The 11,765-nt window shown below is 33.5% G+C and overlaps 1 long non-coding RNA gene across 2 annotated transcripts; it reads left to right on the plus strand.

The window, feature by feature from the left end:
- The first annotated feature begins 4,218 nt into the window (after positions 1-4,218).
- On the plus strand, positions 4,219-8,800 carry LOC145582155 (uncharacterized). Of its 2 annotated transcripts, none has more exons than XR_014099797.1 (3): positions 4,219-6,460; positions 6,934-7,066; positions 8,344-8,800. It is a non-coding gene; the product is annotated as an uncharacterized LOC145582155 (long non-coding RNA). The 2 variants fall into 2 exon arrangements; XR_014099798.1 differs by having other exon boundaries at positions 6,989-7,066.
- Positions 8,801-11,765: the final 2,965 nt, after the last annotated feature.

Here is an 11,765-nt window from a genome sequence, read left to right on the forward strand (position 1 = left end):
CAACAGCTAATTACCTTACTACTTCATTCAGATCATTATTATTGTTGTTTCTTCTTGCCATTCTAAATCTCTTGAATGAAGAAATGACTACTATTAGGTAGGTCATGACCCTCTTGCAACTAAGCAATTACTATATATACTACTTGAATTTAAGCATATAAGCAGTAATTTTAAATTAGAGTAGAAGTAACTGCTCAATTCTCCTACTAATAGTTCAACACGTTGTATTGGTTGTCATGCAACCATTTCACTTAAATAAGCACACCACAAAATATTTTTAAGTCATTTCCCTTAGTGTAAGGAGGGTGATCCCATCATAAGGGGGTCCTTCCTTAGATGCCCATGGCCATTTAAAATCCTAGGACTTTACACTTGTTAAGGTATAGTAGGATTTGAATTCCTGACTATTTGGGGGACCTTGAATTAGAATTGATTCTATCATTACGCTTTTTTATAAGAAACAAGTAGGAGTCGTCAATGAGTTTTGGGAAAACTCATAAACCTCGTTCATGCCTTTCTACCATGTGGAGTTCATGGAATAATTAGCACGAATCGTAAGTTTACCCATGCCCAAATTGGTCTACATAAACCAGAAATGAGTTCGGGAGCGAGGGTACTAAAATAATGTTCCCTTTAGAGGGGAATCACTATTCTAGCCCTAGTACGGCTTCTACTAGCTCTTCCTTTTTTACAATTTCATCACCAAACAATATATGCAACGCAATACCTAAAACTAAGTTAGTTAATTTTATTTACAGATATTAATTCACGTAGGAATTACATTGCAACGTCGTTATTCTTTATTTAATCAAATTCGTGAATATGACAAGAAATAAACAATATTCGCCTTGGCTTAAGTGATCAACCAACAATTAATTATTCAATTCTAATCTTATTTAACGCAAGATACTATGTGGAATTGATTAATTAAACCTTTTAAAGTGATCAAGCAACACTAATTAATTAATTAAAGTTCTTTTAAACAAGAAAATAAAAATGATTTATCTAAGTGCTCGGGAATTTACCACTTCTCTTTGCTAGATCTCCGTTTAGAACACTTATGGACTCCTTCTTGTTGAGGAACCTCCACCGTAGTAACAAAATATCAAAGGGGTGAGTGTTTAGGACAAGAGGGGTTAGGTAGCACAAGTTCACAAGTTTTTCGCCAGAGTTTAGGGTTAATTTTTGTCTGTTTAAGCCTCGGATTAAGCCTCTATTTATAGGGAATGAGTAGGTTTAGGGTTTTGAACATTCTGCCGCAGCAGGTATCGCGCTCAACTAGATTAGTTGCACGCAACCACCCAGCGCAAGTGGTTGAGCTGCGCTGCTATAGGCAACACAACTAATTGTCTTGCGCGCGGCTTTATGGCAAGATTCGATTTTCCAATTTTCTGAAATTCTGAATCTTTCACGAGCGCAACTCTGGAAGTTACGTTGAGTGTCACGCAGAACTAAATTAGTTGCGCGCGCCAACCCAGCGCGACTCCTTGAGATGCGCGCGTTATTTTCTGCGGCAGCGCTTATTTTGACCTAGGCGCGCCTAAATCCGTCATTATTTGGGTTTTAAGTACGAGCTTAAGTCTAATTATGATCGGATTTAATTAATTGGACTTTATTTGGCTTTGTTTCTTGGTTTGGGCTAGTCTTTTGTGTTTTGTTGTTTAACCAGTTATCCATAAGCATTCTTCACTTCGATCTAACACGAATATGGTTTTATTTATCGTCATTGCACTTCCTGTTGGGACAGGAGGCCAAAAGTAGGTGTCTACACTTAGTACCATTTACAGAAAGCAATAAATAAAAATTTAATGTTTGATAAGCTTATATAAAGAGAAAGGAATGATTGAAAAGAAATCATAATACTTTATTGAAATATGAAAAGAAATGTTTGAAACATCTCAATTGTAGCGTTGCTACTTATTACTCACACAACTTTATTAAACTATAACTATGAATAAAGAATAAACTTAAAACGCTAAAGAAAAGTTAATCTATAATCCTCCAATATTGACATTGTCAATCTTGTCTTTGATCTCTCTGTACTGCTTTGGATTATACTTAGGATCACTCCCATTGTCACCATCATCACCATCTTCCTCAGGGTCTTCCTCAAACTCATCGGTTTCTAAGTTGACAATCACTGGAGGACTTGGAGGATTTGGATCAGAAATAACTTCACAGGAGGAATCTCTATACTCACTATCCTGCTCCATAGGTTCACCTTAGTTCTCATAACTCTTCTCAGGTTCTGACTCAGACATGGGATCATTATTTTTTGAAGAGTAATAGGGCGCATATTGGTGTGGAATTGGATCGCCAAAGTTATGGCAAGGAGGAGGTTCAGAAGCATATTGAGGGTTAAGATGGATAAATTCCTTGTGAGCAATATAACGGTATAAATATCTCCAATCTGCTCCCCACTTACCATTAGAATCTTTATACTTGGTATAGTTAGCTACACCATTAGGCAAGTGGAAATTACAAAATTGACTCTTAATAGCTTCATAAGGTGGATAATTAGGTAAATTGTGAATAATCATGGCTGAGACATAGTCAGGTTGGTCTAGGTGACGCTCCCCAAACACATTAGATCTACAAGTATAATAAAATCAAATTCTGCGAATATAATCCCAAACATGCTCATAGTCTTTCTTGACCTGAGTACCCATGGAGGAAAATCTACTAGGCAAATCAAACATCCTGCAAGATATTTTAGGTCATGACTCAATAAAGAAAATTCTCTATTTAATCAACTATACAGTTCTTTGCAAAAATTTAAGTTTGGTGTTCAATCATACAATTCTGTCACCACACATAAACATGATTTCACATAAATACATATTATCATTCAACATGCTTAAAAACCTCATATAAATAAAATATGCACATAGGAAGACATAAAAATCTAGCCTAGATGCCCATTCTTTCTTGCCCAAATCTCACCACATGATTTAAAAGTGATTAACACATAATTACATACCTTGAATCCTTCACATACCTGAACACATAATTTAATTTAAATTCGAAAACATATTTGAAAATATTTATTTGAGCAAATAAAAAAAAATTCGGACCTCTTGAAAAAAAAAAAAAAAAAAAAAAAAGCGGCCCTCCTGTAAAACAAATTTCGGACCCCATCTCAATTAAAAAAAAATTGAACTTTATAAAAAAAATTTCAAACTTGTTAAAATAAGCACTTGGCCAAGCTTTTAAAAATATAGGTACCTAAAAAAAAAATATTATGGCTTTAGTGGTAATAAAATCCAACATGGCTATGATACCACTTTGTAATACCCCGGAAATTCCCATAATTTAAATTACTCTTTTTATTCTAATTAAAACTATTTTAAGAAAATAACTAAAATATTACCGCCACGTGATAATGGCTAAGGCTATTTTTTAAAGTCACACAGCGGAAATCTAAATAAAATAAACCAACTGTTAAACTAAAATTTTAGTTCACAACCTCAAAACAAAATAAAAATAATTAAATCACAAGTTGGAACCATTCCAAACATGACCCTTTTAAAATCCAACTTTAAATAACACATAAAGGTTAGTCCATAATAAAATAATTCAAAACATAAAACGAGGAAAACATAACAAGTAACTTTCGGCACTTATTCCCATCATGCTCTTCATGCTTCAAGTACCTGTCACTTCCCCTTTATTTAAACCCTCTACTCACCATATAAATGGGTCATAGTAGGGCCAACCAAAGGAAAGCCAAACACAAACACAAAAATACGAATCAACAAAAGTTGAGTACACATGCACCACACTAACATGAACATCCTATCAATAAGAATAGTAATAAAACATGCTTTCCATACAATCACAGTCAACTTACCTTTGTTCATAACCAGCAATATTATTTATTAATTAATATCTTTTGGATTAAGCATCGAATGAGTTTCCTTCCTTAAAAACATAGCCCATTAAAAATGAAGTTTCCAACCGAAGAGCTACTCCAATTGGTACTTACTATGTCACACCTTGTGACAGAATTCCAGGGCACAAATAATCCTCACCCCTTAAAAGATTTCACTTATTCTCCTTGTGAACAGTACTCACATGTGTGGGGTGCATGTGTGAGAAAAAGAAAAAAAAAATCTCACTCGTGAGTTGATCGTGACCCTTCTCTAAGTCCCTCCCCCCTTTCTCAGCTTCCTGATTTCTTCTCTGGCTCTCTCCTCTCTGAGCTTTCTCTATCTTGCAAGAGCTAATGCATGCGTTGCCAGCAAGAGCTTTGTCATCCTGTCAATTTAAAGTTTTTTTGTTTCAACTATACGGAGTAATGATCTAGAATTCAGAAAACCCTAATTTCAAGGGAAAAATCCCAAATTTGAAGAAATATGAGGCCTCAGAGAAAGAAGATCCATACTATTATGGCGTGGTTAAGAAACAAGCCGCCGAATGTGAAGGCGTTTCTTGCAGGGTCGCTTAAATGGCGGCTCTGGTTTTGCCGACCTTGCTGAACCTGGAGATCTTGTTGTTGCTTTTCAAGTTCCTCACTATTCTACTGGTTATGTATTCAAATTTATTTATTTTTAAAATTTTGATTTCTGGGTTTGTTAAATTATTTTCAACTTCTTCCACAAAAGTTTAATTATAAGCTTGTTGTTGAAATTTATGTACCGTATGAGATATATCTCATGGTGGGTATTTTTTAAATTTTAATTTTTGTTTTTTCCAAATTTTTTTTATTAAATTCAATTTATGAATTAATTTACTTTAAAAGATGCAGGCGCCACCACCGCAATCTAGAAACTCGGCGTTTTGCTACCACCAACCACCGAGTCAACTCGCCTCCTACCGATCACAGTTGCGGGAATCTTGTTTCTCAAATCCAACCCCATCATTCAATTCATCTTTGGACCCATCTTATTCAAATAGGTCTTCATCGGAGCCCCGTATTTTCTTTCATCCGTCACATTCAAATTCAAAATTGTAAAAGGTATGATTATTGTTGCAAATTCTGTGGATTTTGTTTCTTATTTTAATTGAAATTATATATTCTAGATCATTGAATAGATTCTCTCCAAATGCGATTATGATTGGCAGTCATGGGTTAGATCCTAAAAATTAAGGTACGGAATAGTATATATTGGCAATATTAGTATTTTGCGCAAGCTTAGACCTTTATAATGGTGTTTTAAGTGTGTTTTGTTCCGGTGTACATACAATATGGTTTGATTTGCTCCGGTGAACATAGAATATGGTTTTTGATGCGGATTCAAAGAAAAATACGTGTGTGAAGAGAGGTTTATTGTTTTGATTTTTTTTTTTTTTTTTTGTAATGGTAATGGGAAGAGGCAAGTAAAAAAAATGCAGTAGTCCTATACTTCTATTTCCCTGTTCATTACTCCGAATAATCAGTAAATCCACATTTCCATATTTTGGGATTGGATTTCAGAAGTGTGACGGAGGGTCATTGAATCCATTTAATTGATGATATATTCTGTGATTGGGGGTTGTTCGCATCTTTTATCGTATGATTAAATGCTTTCTTGGCATTTTTTATCTTAAAAAACTTGCTTGGCTTGCAATTTCTCGTCTTTATCACTTCTACCGTAGTGCACTATTCTTCATTCTTGTGATTTTCAATTGTTCCGTTCTTTCTTAAATGATTGAATAATTTCTGGGTTCTTTAATTTTCTTGATAATATCGGAGATTAATAAGGTGCTGATTTCTGTTCGTGTTCAGTTTGGCTGAATTTTTATTTGGGTTGCTCAAATTTTATGCTTTGTGTTAATTTTTCATACTTATTGTGGGTAATGTGAAATTCAGTTGATTGTTTGTTCGGACTTATCATTTCAAGATGATGCCATTGATGATGGGGATGATTATGTGGATGATGACGATAGGAATGAAGAATTATCTTTCTTGGTTAACATATACAAAGTTAGGGTTTATTCCGAAATTAATATGTTAGATTGCTTTCTGTTTTTGTTTATTTTGATTTAAATTTTAACTGATGCTTGCTAAATTTGCTGGAAGTCTGGTTCAATCAAAGTATTTCCTGCTGATTTTATGATTAACTATTTGAATTAAAGGTTTATCTAATTGTCTATTTAAATTTTGGGATTAAGAGTGTAATTTGGGGATTTTTCATGAAAATACAAGGGTTAGAAATTTATAATGATAGACTATACTTGTTTGTGCAGTTTTTTTTGGGTGTTGATGGTTTTGTATTTGTAGGCAGATTATTAGTTGTAATCCACTAGGCAAAGAGTAATGCAGGAGCTAATGGGATATCTCAAGGAAACTGGTTCTGTATGAACTCACTTGATATTTTTCGAACTTTTTGTATGATTAATCTGTTCCAATTATTTTAGTTTTTTGCTGTCGCATTTATCATATACAAAATAGGTAAACTCTCGGCAAAAAGAGACCAGCAGTACATCTGAAATGCGTGAAAGTGTTGAGACAAGCTTGCTGCTGAAGCACAGGGCACAGGTACTTGATTTCTTCAATTCAGTCACCAGATTTGTTAGGTGTCTATGACCTATATCATCACCTTACTTCTCCTAAATTATTATTAATAAAGATCTGCAAGATTACATGAGTGATTTTGGGGGAAAAAATAAGTCAATTATACGGACATTGAATTAATTTCCATGTAGTGTAACGTTTCAATCATTTTATATTCTATTTTGCTGAAATTTTGCTTTTTTTGCTAACCTTTTGATATAAATAATAAATGTTAGTATCATAGATTTGGGAATTTATAAAATTAAGCTACGAGCTTCTAAAATGTTGATTTGCTGAATTATTATTAATGAAACTTGGCATAATTGGATTCAATCCGAGTATGGAAGCCGTTGATTTACACTTATCCAACATAAAGTCGTTGTTGCTCTTCAAGTTCCTCACTCTTCTTCCGGATTTAATTCATTTTTTTTAATATGGGTTTGTTGAATTATTTCAAGTTCTTCCATAGAAGTTCGTGATAATTTGTCTGATGTGGACGATGAATTTTTGAAGCTGCAAGCTCAATTTGACAATGCAAACTTGCCCCCTGGTGTTGAGGCTCATTACCCTAGTTGCTAAATCCTTCTCCAGGTGAGAAGCCTCCTGCTGTTGGAACATTAACTTTCCAGAATTGACATAAAATCTCTTGGACATATTGCTTAGACCTTTGCTATTGCCCTTGCACTATTTAGTTGCTGCATGGTGTGCTTGTATAGTTAGTTGTTGGATTCTCAGAGTTGTATTTGTTTACTTCATCATGCATGCTTTCTTGATTGTTTGTTTGAGAACCTGATGCCTTGCTTTGAATGGTGTTTGGAAACTGTTATGTCTTGGATAAACGAACTACTATATTCTGAGATGATTTTTGTGAGATAGGTTGAAGAGAGGCTTTTACTAAAAGAAATCTGTAAAAGAAAGTTGAGTACAATCTAAATTATCAAAACCACAAATAGATTACTAGGAATGACTTGTACAAAATCCTTATTCTGCTTGTGTATACTTTGCCTTTTGGGGTCTCTTCAACTGCATATTTAAGCTTTGTTGGTAATGTTCACGGGCATTTGAAGAAGTCATGATACTATGGTGATATTGGTGAATATTACAAGGACAATACTCCTATCATGCAACTTTTAAGGGACAACCTCATCCTCTAGACATTAGACCAGGTTAGTATAGCTATGCTAAAGTCTACATTCACATGACTCATTATTGGTTACGAGTATACGGAGTATATTAGGGATTATATATCTTTGGCAATAGTGTATATCGCTAAATAATCTGAGACTAACAGAATTGGGCACAAGCTTGTTGGTTGTATACGGAGTATATTAGTTGTTGGTTGTATGACTTTTATGTAAAACTAGAGAACGGCGTTTCCTCTTCTTTTTTGTGGTGGCTTTGGTAGATAGTTTATCATGTGTACAGTGTACCCTTACTTCCTCTTAATAGTATGATGTACTTACTATTTTTTTCCCCCATGACTACAAGTTATTGAGAAACCAAACAAGTTAGTGAAACAGGTTAAATGTGGGATACGATCTTGTCTTAAACCAATCAGCCTAAGCTTTATTAATCTTACCAAGGCGCAATTGTTGGAGGAAAGCAAGAAGAGATAATACTATCCAAGTCTTCTGCAAAAGAGTCTAATGAGGGCACAAAGTGTACACAATCTCTAACCTCACCATCAATTCTTTATATCATGTCAATGATTAACATTCGAATATTCAACGAGCGCCGGATCTTCTCACTTGCTACTACAGTGTTATAGTTTTCAATGTTTTAAAATTTTTCTTAATATTTTGAAAACTTTCACTGTTTTAAAGGAACAAAGGAGATGCATAATAATCAGTCACCTTGAATTTGCTTAGGTACAGTGTTAAGGGATGAAAGGGGCGTAATTGTGGCTGCTAAGGTGCAACGGGTCAAAGGGTATCTCTCTGTCATGATTCTGGAAGCACTGGCTGCGAGGATGTGAGTGGAATCAGCTCGAGCTTGTGGGTATGGACGTGTGGAGCTGGATTAAGGCGCTCTTATTGTGACTAAGCTGATCAGCTCATCAAAGGCAGGCAAAGCACCACTGGACTTTATTATTATAATATGATTGATGATATTGTGACAGGTCTATGAGTAGGGAGTTTGATATTTTCTCTTGTTTTCATGTAAAAAGGTCGAGTAATTGTGTTGCTCAACTGATGGCTATGCAATACCCATCTAATGACTTTGAGCATATCTACGCAGATAATTTCCCGTAGGGTGTTGTCTCCCTTGCTGAACTTGATGTTAGCTAATGTTTTTACTATCTAATATATGCTCTTTGAGTTTGTGGTTGCCCTTTTTACTAAGTTGATTGGAGAATTAATTGCAGGTTTAAGATGTCTTCATTTCTTTCCCTTAATTGTTTGGAGATATTGTACACATGAGTACATGACAGTATTGCCTTGTTCACTAGATTTTTTAAATACACAGACCATATACCAATATTACTTAACTACAAAGACATAGGAGGATTTTTTAATTCATAGGACGACACTATAAGAAAAAGCAATGTAGAGGTAGTACAAGAAGAACAAAATATACTGAATGATTAATTAAATAAGTCATCTCCATTTAATACTATGATAATATTTCATTTTTATCATGGAGATTTTATTATTTAAGTAAATGGTAGATTATTATATGAATATACAAACTAGAAGGATGTATAATATTTGATATTTTAGCCAATTAGTTTTTTAATTCTTTTTTAAGAAAGGAATGTTACGTGTATTGTTGCTGTGTGAGCATTGGGTTTAATTGAATTAAATTAAAAGGAAATTGTTGGGCACCAATTTGTGAGTGTAATGCAAAGGATTTGAGCAAAATCATATGAAATTGGATTGGTTATATTCGATTAAGAAAGAATTATTTGTGAAAAATCAAAGGTTCATAACAAGCAGAATTACGAGAATATGTCCATAGTTTGGTTATTATTCCAAAAAGACAACTAAAATAAAAACTACATGAGTATAAAATAGCAAAACCCATGTTAACAATAATCAAAAGAACTTGTTAAAAAAAAAAAAAAAAAAAAAAAAACACTTAATTTGGAAGGAAAATTGCAACTCTCCGGTGAGAAAGATAAGTCTTGTTCGCCGCTATCCAATCATATTTAATTTTGTGAAGGGGATAGTTCATGATTCTTCAATTTTAACGTTTGTTTCTCATAAAAAAATGCTGATTTTTGCTTTCGAGTCATGAGTTTTAGAGAGTTTTTAACCCTCAATCATTAAAAAAAAACTTAGTTAATAACCTAATAAATAAATTATACACTTAACTCTTTCAAAAAACATGTACAATGACTAATTTTTAATGCAATTCAATTTATCAACATGTATGTTTACCTATTGATCTACATTTATTCATAATTACCTAAGACATTCCTACAAATTAGCCAAAAGAAATCACGCTTCTGATCTCACACACTAGCAACACCACATTGCTTCGCGCACAACACGCGCACAGCACCACCCTAGTAATAATAAAAGAAAGTACAGTGTCCTATACCCCTGTAGAAGCTATGGTTAAATATAAAACCCTATAACTCCCCCCATATGTTCATACTCAAGGTATATACGTTTCAAGAGTTTAGGTGCGTATCCTCTTACACTTTACATGATTTACCAATTTCATTTGAAGACTCCAACAAATCAATCAAGAAATAACATAATAATAATCAACACATACTTCCAATTAATTCTTGAATTAATTAGTGAACACATACTATTTATTTTAATTAAAGTTCCTTGCCTAGTTTTGTGCACAAATTTGCACGATTATTACCTTGGTGTAAAGAATGTACTAATAAACTTTCTTGACTCAATCTCAACTATGTGAGTGAGTAATAAACTAACTTTTGACTCAACCTCGACTTTTGTGGGTGAGTAAATAAATAAACTAACTTTCTTGACTCAACACCAATAATAAATGGGTGAGAATAAAATTCATGAATCATGTTCAATAATTCTAATAATAGCTCTTTTAAACATACATAAGCCTTGTTTATTAATTTCATGCTTCCTTGATACTCAAAAATAAAACATACTTCCATGATTCACATATATTCAACTTGTATAATGTTTCAAATATCATATTCACATGCTTGCATAATAATTCATGTTCAACCAACATTAATTCCAAACATATAATCAACCAAACATGGTACTAATTCATCACTTCAAACACAATTCACAGTCCTAGCATGATACTACGCATACACAAATATTCTTGTGCACATACGTACCTTGAATAACGCCTAAACTCGGCCACACTTGCTAGAAATCACCAAGCTCGAAACTTCCTACAATTAAAAATACATAACTATAATTAATCCACTATTCTCACAAATTTCAAGCAACTATAATACTATTTAAACCATACTAATAACCCCTTTTAATGCCATAAAAGCCATAAAACCTTTTCTTTATGTGGGTACTTTAAATCCTTTCAAAAAGACTTAATTTTTATGACTTAAATAAAATTCCAGCATACTTATTTAGTATAAAACATCACTTTTAGACTAGGAAATCATATATAAATCATTAAAACCTTTTTCCCTTTTATGGGTAATCAAACCCTAACTCAATAATTAAAAAGTAGTTTGTGTAAATAATTTCCAGCATTAAATGAAGGCTTTCAACACAGCAAAAACATGATTAGACCATGAATTAATCAAGAACAACAACCTAGCCTCAGTCCCTAACCAATTATAAAAAATTCCCAATTTCTAGGGTTTATAATTTGGGGTTTTTAATTAAATAAAAATCTGAAATTTATAACAATAAATTAGCAACATTAAAATCCCACAATCAACACCAAAACATAATAAAAATTATGACTTTAAAACAATAAATCAATAGAATAAATTTTAGGATTAAAGAAGTTTATATATATATAAACCCAAAAAAAAAAAAGAGAGAGAGAGAGGGAGCGCCGGCTGGCTGCCGGCGCCGGTGGCCGCCGGTGGTGGTGGTGGTGTCGGTCGCCGGCTGTGCCAAAAAGGAGAGAGGAGATGCGTGGGATTTAGGGGAAAAAGAAGAGGAAAAAGAAAAGAAAAATAAAGGAAAAAGGAGAGGGAGAAAATAAAGAGAAAACCTTTGAATTTTTGTGAAATCTGACAATTATGAACTTGTGTGGTAAAATCTTGAGGTTTTAAGGTATTTATACGAGTTAAGACCACAAATGGGGTCTAACTTTTTTACAAATGTTGTGTTTGGGGTCTAATTTAATTTGACTTAGTTTTTGGGGTTCTAGG

The sequence above is a fragment of the Chenopodium album genome, chromosome 15 (assembly GCF_948465745.1).
Source record: "Chenopodium album chromosome 15, dcCheAlbu1.1, whole genome shotgun sequence".
Classification (NCBI taxonomy): Eukaryota; Viridiplantae; Streptophyta; class Magnoliopsida; order Caryophyllales; family Amaranthaceae; genus Chenopodium; species Chenopodium album.